Source organism: Aplidium turbinatum, chromosome 7 (genome assembly GCF_918807975.1).
Source record: "Aplidium turbinatum chromosome 7, kaAplTurb1.1, whole genome shotgun sequence".
NCBI classification, from domain to species: Eukaryota; Metazoa; Chordata; class Ascidiacea; order Aplousobranchia; family Polyclinidae; genus Aplidium; species Aplidium turbinatum.
This window is the reverse complement of record NC_137478.1, coordinates 2,328,909-2,341,285: the sequence shown is the minus strand read 5'-3', so window position 1 is coordinate 2,341,285 and position 12,377 is coordinate 2,328,909.

The following is a 12,377-nucleotide window of genomic DNA, read 5'->3' as shown; positions in this document are numbered from 1 at the left end:
AGGCGGTCACATAAATAGTTTTGTTGAATTAATGGAAGATAGTTGCTCCCTCAGGGACTTTTTAGCAATCCGCGATCATATCCCTGAGGGGTATACCATTCTTCTTGATGAAGCTATAGCCCGAAATGGGCTATAGTTTGAGTATTTCGTAAGTTCTGTGTTGTAGTCACTATTTAATTTATGTTAATATTATGTAACTTGTGACCAGTGTCACTGCATAATCACATTCAGCGTTTTCTGGTAAAGACGTTGGAATTGATCACGACTGCACTGCACGTCGTAATCAATTAGCGTTCAGTACCACGTTTTTTCATTTACATTTCTTTGTTGCTTTTGTACAATCAGTTACATAATATCAACGTAAATGGATTTTCACTTACTTGGTTGGCTATTATTATTTCTACGTTTTGTATGTTGACAGTTTATTGGTCACTGCAAATCTTATTTACTTCATTTTTATTATATGTCTAAAAATACAACATTTTGTGCATGTGTTGTGTTTCGTCCATTTTTAATGAAAGTGTTTTTTTTTAGGAAATTAGGAAGTGTTTAAAATGTATAATTTATAAACAAACTTTGTGGTGTTGGTTTTAAAAGTGAAAGTGGATTATGGCGTCACATGCAGAAACACAAAAATACTCACTAGTCACGTCACTTCTGTTCAAGAACATTTTCTCGAAGTGACAACAGGAATAGACACGAAGAAAGAATTCATCGGTGAGTTTTATTGTTTTATTTCAAAATGTGATGCAGTTGCCTGATTATTTATTAATTTCAGGAGCATCAAAAGTGAATTCAAAGGAGGGGAGTGTTCGAATGATCTTGAGGAGTTTCTTAATCTTGAATTGTGGAGGTAAATTGAACAATTTTTAAATAACAGCTTTTGCATTGATAAGAGTAATTTTGTATCTTTAGTAAACTTATTAGAACACTATTTAACCTTATCTGTAGCGACAGTCTTATATTTATGAGCAAAAGCAATCTTTTGTTTAGTTTAGCATTACTCTAAAATTTCAATTTTGAAGCTATTTTTGGGAAAGTAGAATAAAAACGACTTTCTGACGTCTTTTCATCTTAAAATATTTTGGCTTTGTGAATTTCATAGCTCCCGTTGTTGGTAATTAATTAGCATGGAGCTAAGATAACCCGTGACATACTTTTCGCGTACAAAAAAAGCTCGTACTAAAATAGGTTAAGCTAAATTTTTGGTTGTCTTTCTGATTGTTTACTGCTTTTCAGAGAGGTAGATTGGGTGGAAAATGAAATAGAACAAGACTTGAACAATCCAGAACTTTGGGAGGTACGTTTCGCATTGAATTAACGTTTTCCTAATCCTAACTTTGACAAGTTTTATTCTTTAATCTTGGACGTCATTTCCTGAGGGAAACGTTTGTTCGTTGCGTCGTTTCAACGTTTAATTACCTCTTTTTTTTTCTAAACAATCCAGAACTTTGGAGGTATGTTTCGCATTGAATTAACGTTTTCCTAATCCTAACTTCGACAAGTTTTGTTATTTAATCTTGGACGTCATTTCCTGAGGGGAACGTTTGTTTGTTTTCTAGAGAAACAGAACTTCGCGAGATCAGAAATGATCAAGATATTAGGTGAGTTAATGAATAATATTCAAATCGTGGCAAAACACCAGTTTAGGTTTGCAGTTTTTTGATTTTTAATTTTATGTAACCATCTATTTAAAATAGAATTTTTATGCGTATTGATAATATGGGAGCTTGCTTTATTTGTTCGTTTTTACGTATTTTTTCAAATTTTCTTATTCTTTTTTTACATGTGCTAGCTGAAGATGGAATTACTATAGCGAAATCGATTCCTAATAAGTTACACTAAAGTTAGATTGTTGTGCAAATGCCAGCATTTGATGAATGCAAAATAGCAGTACCATCTTTAATTTAGTGAGTTATGCTGATGGTTGTTTATTAGTGCAGAGAATTTCGACAACAGCACGCTTCCAGTATTCATGCAAAGCATCAAACATGACGTCACATGCAAGACAGATTCAATTTCGCTTTGGACAATTATGATTTGAGAACAAGAGCAGATGGGTTTCGTCAAGTTATTTTGCAACCTCAACAATTTCGGTCCAAAATTAATTATAGTTTTGGGTTCATTTTGAGACATAGAGTCAATGGAAGTTTGAGGTTTTTTCACCCTTCACACGGAAGCGATCGTCTTTTGCATATTTCACCTCTTATCTCAAACGCTCAAGATTTTGAAGACTTTCTAGATACTATGCTAGACCAAGACATTTTAGAATATGCACAACGTCATCGCCCGGACTCTAGTTGGTTTGTTGAAGCAGTGACAAATGTGACAATCTTTGTAAACAAATTACCCAAGTTTAGTATTGGGTGTTGTGCAAACTTGCCTGATTTTATTGTAAGTAAGTCCGGACTGAATGCTCATGTGAAAAGTCGTCACACCAACCGCCCCTTTACAGACAATTTATGCTTTTTTTGTCGTTTGGCTTTGCAAGGTGGTTGCACTGATCTAAACTTAAAAACTGTTGCAAAGGAAAAATTTCGTGCTTATTGCTCACATTTTCATGTTGATCCAATTCAGTTTTCAGGAATTTCTTAATTTGATTTGGGTGAAATTGAAAAGTTTTTTTAAAGTCAATATTTGTGTATATAAATTGCAAATGAAAGATGATGTTTTTGCTAGCTTGGTCCAAGGAAGTTTAACACGGTATTCAGAAACAATGTATTTGAATTTGTATGAACAACACTTTAGCTTAATTTTCAATTTGTCTTTTTACTCAAATGCTTTGTGTGTGAAAAATGCAACAAGATTTGGTCCCAAGGCTTCAGGTACAACAGACATGTGAGGACTTGTGATGGCAATGTTGAAACTAAATTTGTAGGGGGTGTTCACAACACACCTTAGAATATTTTTGATCGATTAGAACAAATCAATATTTGTGTTCCAGTCTCAGAGAGATTTTTCCCTTTTAGGTCTACGTATGATTTTGAGTGCTTGTTTTCACATCATCAACTTCCCAACAGATCTGTCACAATTCAATGGGAGGCCGGACATAAAGGTTGTTTAGTAAGCCTGTGTTGAAATGTACCAGGTTTTGAAAATCCTGCATGTTTTGTTGATGAAGGAAACGTGAAAGAGCTTGTTGCTAAAAAATTAAATTAGCTTATGATGTTGAGCAAACCAAATTTTTCTTTCCGTATGAATGGCTAACTGACTTGTCTCAATTGAATCAACCTTTTTTACCATCCTACGAATGTTCAATTTTCAATATTTCGGACTCAACTTTTTAGCTTTGTACAAAAACGGTGAACAAATTCCTTCAAAACCCTTGCAACCAAACTTTGCTTCAAAACAATACGTGCAATCTTACATGTCTCTATTTACCGCGACAGGGAAGTTTTTAAAAGATCAAGGCAATGGATTAAAATATGACGAATACTCAGGTTGCAGGTTGCTACACACTGTATGCGTTTGATCTAAGTCCGGACTTAACCTATCATGGGTCATTGGATTTAGTGGAAAGTGGAGTCTTAAGGTTGGAGATGCGCTTCAGTGAAGCTTTGGAAAATACAATCAATGTGATTGATTATGGAGAGTTTGACAACATCATTCAGATTGACAAGAACCGCAATGTGCTTTTTAATTACAGTGTTCAATAAATGTCGCTTTGTATATACTATATGAATAAAAAAAAAATAAAAAAAAAGGTCTGATGCTATACAACATAGCTTTGATAAGTGAAGCAATATCACAAACAAAAACACTGCAAAAAAGATGAACTCTTTTCAGACCCGATTAAGCACATTCAATGCAACCTAGCCGCATTGACACAATGCGTTCTCACCAGCCGCAAATGTTTGTTGAAGCTGGATTCTTTCATCTCGACTCAGACTGGGTAAAATGTTTTTCAAGCGGAGTGTAACTATTTGGTTGGAAAAAGAAACATGATCCTTGGTTTTAGCATGCAAAGTGGAGCCCTCTGTAATTACACATTAGCTTAACAAATTGATAAAACTTTTTAATAAACAACTGATCATGATCATCTCAATAGATGCGAGTACTTACGACAAAAGAAAGGCACACAATTCATAGACAATAGACATCATCACAAGCAAGTTTTTAAACGGACCACATAGCAGTTCCACACGTGATGGGCGAGTTTTAATCAACAACCATCGCTCCAGCAAAGAGCAACAAAACATGTTCTTCTACAAAGAAGAACCCACTTCTCGACTTCAAGCTAGACCTGCAGGGGAGGTACTTATGAAAGGGATTCAGCGATCTGAAACAGATGTTTCAGATACCAATTCATGTGTCGTCTGTTTGAAAGAAAAAACCAACACAATAATGTTACTTTGTGGGCATATGTGTTGTTGTAAAACATGTGCAAAACGTTTATTGGTGTGTCCTTATTGCAGAAAACGCATTTCAACATATGTGAATGTTTATCGTGTATAATAAACTTATTTTAACAGCTTACGCTATAGCAGGGGTGGGCGAACTACGGCCCGCGGGCCGCATGCGGCCCGAGAGACCATTTTATGCGGCCCGCCGGCACTTGCAGAAACTACTAATCATCACTTATTGCTTTAATCAAACAGATTACATGACAAAATATTATTCCCTTTACGAGTGTGATTTTCTCTTCACTTTCAGTGCGTAAACACACACACACGTCAGTCGCGCATGTATTGCAACATGCTCTCACGCATTGTTTGATTCAATTGTTTGATAATAAAATACAAATACGGCAGCAACGGTAGGCCTACCAGTACTTCTACTTTCCTCCAAATAGCTTTTCATTGTTATTTTAGACGCACAGTTTAATGTTTTCTACTTCGACAGGATTTTTGTTAAAATATAAAAGATTTATATTTTTAATCTGTTAAAATAATGAGTGCTGAGAAGCGAAAGATTAAAGACGAAAGTCGTGTTTTCAATAAGGAATGGACTGTTAAATACTATTTTATCGAAATTGGGAATAAAGCAGTTTGCTTGTTGTGCCATCAGTCCGTGGCTGTTTTCAAGGAGTACTATATAAAAAGACACAACCAAACCAGAAGATTGTGAAAAACTGTGAACAGTTGCACAAGTCTCATTAACTTTAGTGATGATGATTGCATAGCTTTAAACGTAACTGAGTGTGAAATACAAAAATTGTGTTTAATATGAATATGCGTTTATTTACCAGGGTAAAATTTCCTACTTTGTAATGAAAGTGTGCGGCCCCCTGGCTGCAACATTTTTTCAAATGTGGCCCTCAGTACAAAAAGTTTGCCCACCCCTGCGCTATAGTGAAGTCTCGAATTACGCAGTGTCAGTATCACTAGGGAAACTAGCGACTTCCTACAAAACGGAACCTAGACATATTGCACCATAACATTTCAACAAACATCTTACGAGTTCATGTAGGTCTATATATGCTTGAGAAAACTGAAATCTAGAAATATGATATCATGAGAAAGCTAAAGAGTCTAGAAATATTGCATCATAACGTTTCAATAAACATCTTATGAAATCATGACGTATTCGCACCACTATGCAGTTACTCGCGCATTTCCTAATTTTAGATCCACCAGTATAATTTTATCTATCACAGAGAGAAATTAATTTTACCATTCAAGTTCACTTACACAGCATTAAATGAAATGCCTTGACAGTCCCGTAGGGACTTTCCCTTCACCTCCGACGTCATTGCTTACCAGCACTTATTGCCTCTTTCAGACTTAGTGCCTCCTTGGTTGGGAGGAAATATTGCCTCTCTTACTTGTTGAAACATACCCATATACTACTCTTGGTGTTTTCTTTCCATCTCGAGTTTTGTCTGCGTGTTGGCGTTGAAATAATTCGATGTCTTAAAATTTATTAAAATACCGATAGAAAATATTTGTACATTTTGGAAATATAAGGCTATGTTGAGATACTTTTTATCAAAGGGTCAGCTTACTTTTCCGAGCAATAAGATAGATTTTATGTATTCTGCTATAGGCATCAACAAAAGAGACAAGATGTTAGAGCCAATGCGCACAGATGAACACAGCAACCATACCGGTTTGGTGTACTTGGCAGAAGCACTGCAAATTTTTAAAATCTGGATTTTCTGGTCTTACTGTTGAAACATTCACTGCATGTATTGAGAATGGGTGCACGGTGCAGTACCAGAACTGGCTGCATATCTGCAGGACCGATTTGGATTTGTCTACGTTTTGCCTGGAAAATTTATGTCATATCCAATTGAAGGCCGGTTTGGCTAGTACCGCCAAGTAAATGGCAGCAATTTTTTTATGTCGGTACACCAAGTTTTTCAGGTGGAAAAAAAGATTCGGAAACTTAGTTTGCTTTAAGAAAAACTGTTGAAGTCTTCATCCACTTTGGCAGAAAGTGATGCAACTCAGTTTGTAAGTGATGCTGGCTCCATTGCTGCCGATATGCCTGCCATTATATCATGAATGGAGGAATTCCTGGCAATTGTCGGGATGAGGAATGAGGATGCTAATGTAACTTAACTTGTCAGTGGTTACACTGGGCGCAGCATTTCTCGTCGCAGAAAGTGCTCTGCATGCCAGAGGAGCACAAGAAGCTGATCGTGGCGGTCTATCTGCACCGACAGAACTGTGCTATGCCATCACTGCGATAAGCGTGCAATGCTACAATGCTATTGCATCTGAAGAAGCGGTGAAACGTAAACTATTCACTACCGCCACGCAACGTGCTGACTTTACTCTAGCCGTCTCGAATATTTTGCAGCTCTATGATAATTTTAAAAGCCTCGCCAGAAATGTTCATAATGCCATTTCAATTTTAAATTGATCGTACACTCTGAGTCTGCGTTCAATTGTTTTGCAAAGAATGAGCTAAAACAACTCAATGCTTCAAAAGATGCCCCTGCCACACTGTCAAGTAACCATAAAATTCACAAATTGACAGGAAAAGGTTCGGTAAGAAAAGAATCTTTGTAATGCTTTTTATTGCTTTCTGTTTCATTTTTCTATGCTGGAAGAATTTTTGGCTGTAGTGCCTGTTTTGCAAGTTATAAGCTTTCGATTTCTTTCTTTCGGTTTGTATAGTGTTCACTTCTGAAACATAGATCTCAAGCTTTACTGCAAGCTATATAATATATGGATTTCATTGTAGATATTAAATTTTACGTTGAAATTACGAAAATAAACGTTTAATTAACATTAATATTTTAAGTCCACTTTGTATTCACCTGGTTTCCATTATGCCCAAAACATGTGTAGATAAAAGAATTGCTTTGGTTTTACTTCAATACTATTTTGTCTTAAAAACTAAGTAGGACTACTAATGACAGGGCTAAAAAAGCTTTCACGTCCGTGTACTCTAGTGGTCTGTGATATAGCGCTGTATCTTTGCCAATATTGTGTGCTTTAAACTTGAAACCAGTTTCAGTATTGCTTATTGCATTAACTTATGGCAGCAAAAAGCCCCACAACCTTGACTTTACTCAAGACACAATTAAAGATTTGCTTGACTTTCTGAAAAATAGATTGCAAGTTGATGGCAGAATTGTCAAGATTGTACTAAAGTGTATAACATGTGATGCTCCTGCAAGCAATGGTGAAATGTATTAAGCCGTATTCTGGATACTACGGTTGTGACAGATGTGACCAAAAGGGTGTATGGTTTGGAAGGCTAATCTACCAAGATAATTGTAATCTCAGCCTTAGAACTGATTCATCTTTTAGATCACAACTGCAAGAATACCATCTTGGTATTTCCACTTTCTGCTCTTTGCCTATTGACATGATTAATGCATTTCCTATAGACTACATGCATAGTGTTGCTTAGGGGTAATGAAAAACCTACCGTTAACTGTTAACAAAAAATAAACAGAAAGTCTGCCATCCAAATTTTACAAGTCAGCAAAAGGCTTATTCAACTTCAACCTTGTATTCCAGGGTCCACGTCTTTTAGGCGCTGACAGTTAGGCGCTGGTCTAATAGGCGCGCACACTGTGGCGTCTGGATATTTAGGTGCTGAGCACTGTGGCGCCCGTTCATTTAGGTGCTATTCCTAGTAAAGTCTGTATATTGTATCAGCTTGGCAGGTAGGGGCGTAGGGCAATGCTTTTCACGCAAGATATTATATTGAACAGGAAAATATATTGTTTTGTTAATGCGTGTGCGTTGTTGGTCATGGCTTCAGTGAGTGAAGTTGCTTAAACTGGCAATGCTTTTTCACACAAAATGTTATATTACACAGAAAAATATATGGGTGAAGCTGCTTGAACCGGAAATGCTTTTCACACAAAATGTTATATTGAACAGAAAAATATGTTATGGCTTCCGTGAGTGAAGCTGCTTAAACCGGCAATGATTTTCACATAAAATGTTATATTGAACAGAAAAATATGTTGTTTTTTTTAATGCGCGTGTTCAGCATTTATTTGTTGTTAGTCCAGGTTTGCGCCGGCGAAAGCTTTATCAATAAATTATTCCAGTTTCCGAAAATGTATGAGATTGAGTTCACTTTTAGTTAGGTCAAATAAACTAAACATCAGTAACAAATGTACCGTAGGCTGTACTCAAGCGGGCGGTAGGCTTGAGTGAAGAGTAACTTAGTTTTCCGTTAAAACCCGGACTAGGTTTAATAACGAGCGAAGTCTCACCATTATGCTTGCAACTTGTAGCCAAGGTGTAGCCTATATGCCCTGTAGAAATGTATTCATGTGAACAGTAGTAGAGCGTCTTACGCGTTCTCGTCACATGGCCAATCCATCCCGAACAGAAGTAATTTATATTTAATCTAAATTACCAGACATTTTTCACACAAATCTGTTGTATTTACGCGGTAAAAACATGTCATGTGAATGATGTGATCGACGTAGACGCACAATCTTGACATCAAATGAAAGCATACATCTTCAGCTATCCGAAGATGCAAAGCTTTGCAATAAAATTTAAAACATTCTATGTACAACTAGCAACTTTCCAAAAGGTATTTTTTCTAATTTCTAAAAAAAATTAAAAATTGGCAGAAAAGTGTACTTCATTATAATTTTTACTACCCAAGCATGATACAATAATATGAAAATATATGTAGTTTAATCGAATGCCAAAACAATTCTGCACATGAGAAAAAATTTACTTCGTTTCTGCACGCAATGCTTTAGGAGGTACAGCAGAATGATTATGGAGAAATTTGGAAAATTTTAAGCAAAAAGTTTACGTAATTTAGCCTACAGTCTTTTTGATCGAGAAATTCCAAAGTAAGGGGTTGCCTAGCCAGTTTTGACTGCCAATTCCAATGAGTGAAAGAAAAAAAATCCACTGTGTCCCCATCTTTAAGAAGTCTACATCTGATAACTGCACCGCCAAAATATTTTTTTTTAATTAGCCAAAAAAGGACAGGCAAAGACTATGGATCTGCCATCATTTACATTATTTTTTTGCTTGAAATAGGCTACCTTTTAACCTTGGACGTAGGGATACTTCTTTGGTCATCATGGCAAAAATCCTAAGACATGTGTATACGTCCGTGGTCGCGAAAGAGTTAACTAAAAATGAACTCAATAATGTTCGGAAGCTTCAATAATTTATTGATAAAGCTTTCACCAAAGCAAACCTGGACTACCAACAAATAAAACAATAATAAATCTATAAAACAACAATATATTTTTCTGTTCAATGTAACATTTTGTGTGAAAAGCATTGCCGGTTTTAGCAGCTTCACTCACTGAAGCCATGATATAATTTTCTGGCAAGCTGCCAAGCTGATACAATCTACAGACTTTACTAGGAATAGCACCTAAATGACCGGGCGCCACAGTGCTCCGCACCTAAATATCCAGACGCCACAGTGTGCGCGCCTATTAGACCAGCGCCTAACTGTCAGCGCCTAAAAGACTTGCTCCCGTATTCCATGTGTGTTTGCGCGCAAGCCCAAACCATTGCAAGTGGTTGACCGTTGGAAGCAGGGTTGTTGGTATTTTACCCGACCCAAAAAAAACCCGGGTGGGTTGACCACTGCAAGCGGTTGACCGCTGGAAGACGAGTTCAGACGGTTTGTTTTGTATACAGGTAAAATTGCACTGAAAGGTATTCTCCGACCAGAGTTGTTTTGTTGTACAAGCAAAGGAACTGTAGGACACGAGTTCATGGTGTACAATGTTCACAGTCTATTACATTTAAGTTCTAGCGTCAAAAGTTTTAGCAGCTTGGATAATTTCTCTGCATTTCCTCTTGAAGATTATTTGCAACATTTGAAGAAGTTAGTGTGATCTGGAAGGAACCCTTTGTCACAGATAGTGAAAAGAGTTGAGGAATCAGCTAAATGCAATAAAACCAGTGAATCATCTTTTTCACAAACATCAACCACCATGTTAAAAGAACCAAACAACAAATTTGTTCTAAAGAATTCGGCGTGTTGTGAAGTTTCATCAGTTGCAAATGCAGGTGATGGACAACCGAGTTCATATTTTTGTCGAGTTTATGAAAATATGTAGTTTTTGGATATTGATCCTTGTGATTCAAGACTAATTGGAGTGCATGCGATTAGTGCTCGAAACAGCTTTATAAAAGTTATACAACAGCAGAATCTAAAGCAAAATGCCATCATGGTGCCAAATCATGATATATTTAGTGGTGTATTTATGGTGATATTGCATGAGTTTGATTAGAATTCAACTATTGCATTATAATGTGCCATGGATCTTTAATCTTGAGGACTTGAGCTCTACTGTTTCTTGTATTATTGACTCTGTACTTTCCCAGCTGTTCACACTGCTGCTTCACAAAATGAGCTTGAGATACTCACAACAACTAACAAATGCTACAAAAAACATTTAGTCAGATAACTAATGCCACAATTAGTGATGGGATTTTTTTCTGAACATAATTTACTAAAGTACAATCATGTGTTTGATTTCTTGACTTTACTCAAGATACAATAGATCCGACATCGACAAACTAACAGAAGTGTTAGAAAAACGAGATGAAAACATCAACCAACAATTAAAAATTTGCTTGACTTTCTGAAAAATGGATTGTACTAAAGATTGTCAAGATTGTACTAAAGTGTATAACATGTGATGCTCCTGCAAGCAATGGTGAAATGTATTAAGCCGTATTCTGGATACTACGGTTGTGACAGATGTGACCAAAAAGGTGTATGGTTTGGAAGGCTAATCTACCAAGATAATTGTAATCTCAGCCTTAGAACTGATTCGCCTTTTAGAGCAAAGCTGCAAGAATACCATCTTGGTATTTCCACTTTCTGCTCTTTGCCTATTGACATGATTAATGCATTTCCTATAGACTACATGCATAGTGTTGCTTAGGGGTAATGAAAAACCTACCGTTAACTGTTAACAAAAAATAAACAGAAAGTCTGCCATCCAAATTTTACAAGTCAGCAAAAGGCTTATTCAACTTCAACCTTGTATTCCATCTGTGTTTGCACGCAAGCCCAAACCATTGCAAGTGGTTGACCGTTGGAAGGCAACTGAGTTCAGACAGTTTGTTTTGTATACAGGTAAAATTGTGCTGAAAGGCATTCTCCGACCAGAGTTGTATAATCATTTCATGCTTTTGTCTACTGCATTGTGTATATTTGTTTGTCTTAAACTGGTTCAAGAGCATAAAGAATATGCTGCTCAACTGTTGGAATGTTTTGTTGTACAAGCAAAGGAACTGTATGGACATGAGTTCATGGTGTACAATGGTCACAGTCTATTACATTTAAGTTCTAACGTCAAAATTTGGCAGCTTGGATAATTTATCTGCATTTCCTTTTGAAAATTATTTGCAGCATTTGAAGAAGTTAGTGCGATCTGAAAGGAACCCTTTGTCACAGATAGTGAAAAGAGTTGAGGAATCAGCTAAATGCAACAAAAACAGTAAGTCATCTTTTTCACAAACATCAACTATCATGTTAAAAGTCCAAACAACAAATTTGTTCTAGAGAATTTGGCTTGTTGTGAAGTTTTATCAGTTGCAAATGCAGGTGATGGACGACCGAGTTCATATTTTTGTCGAGTCTATGAAAATATGCAGACTTTGGATATTGATCCTTGTGATTCAAGACTAATTGGAGTGCATGCGAATAGTATGTATACTCGAAACAGCTTTATAAAAGTTATACAACAGCAGGATCTTAAGCAAAATGCCATCATGGTGCCAAATCATAATAGATTTAGTGATGTAGTTATGGTGATATTGCATGAGTTTGATTAGAATTAATTTATATATCTCAACTATTGCATTATAATGTGATTCCACTGTGTGCCATGGATCTTGAGGACTTGAGCTCTACTGTTTCTGCACTTGCCCAGCTGTCCCACTGCTGCTTCACAAAATGAGCTTGAGATACTCACTCTAACAAATTCAACAAAAAGCATTTAGTCAGATAACTAATCCCAC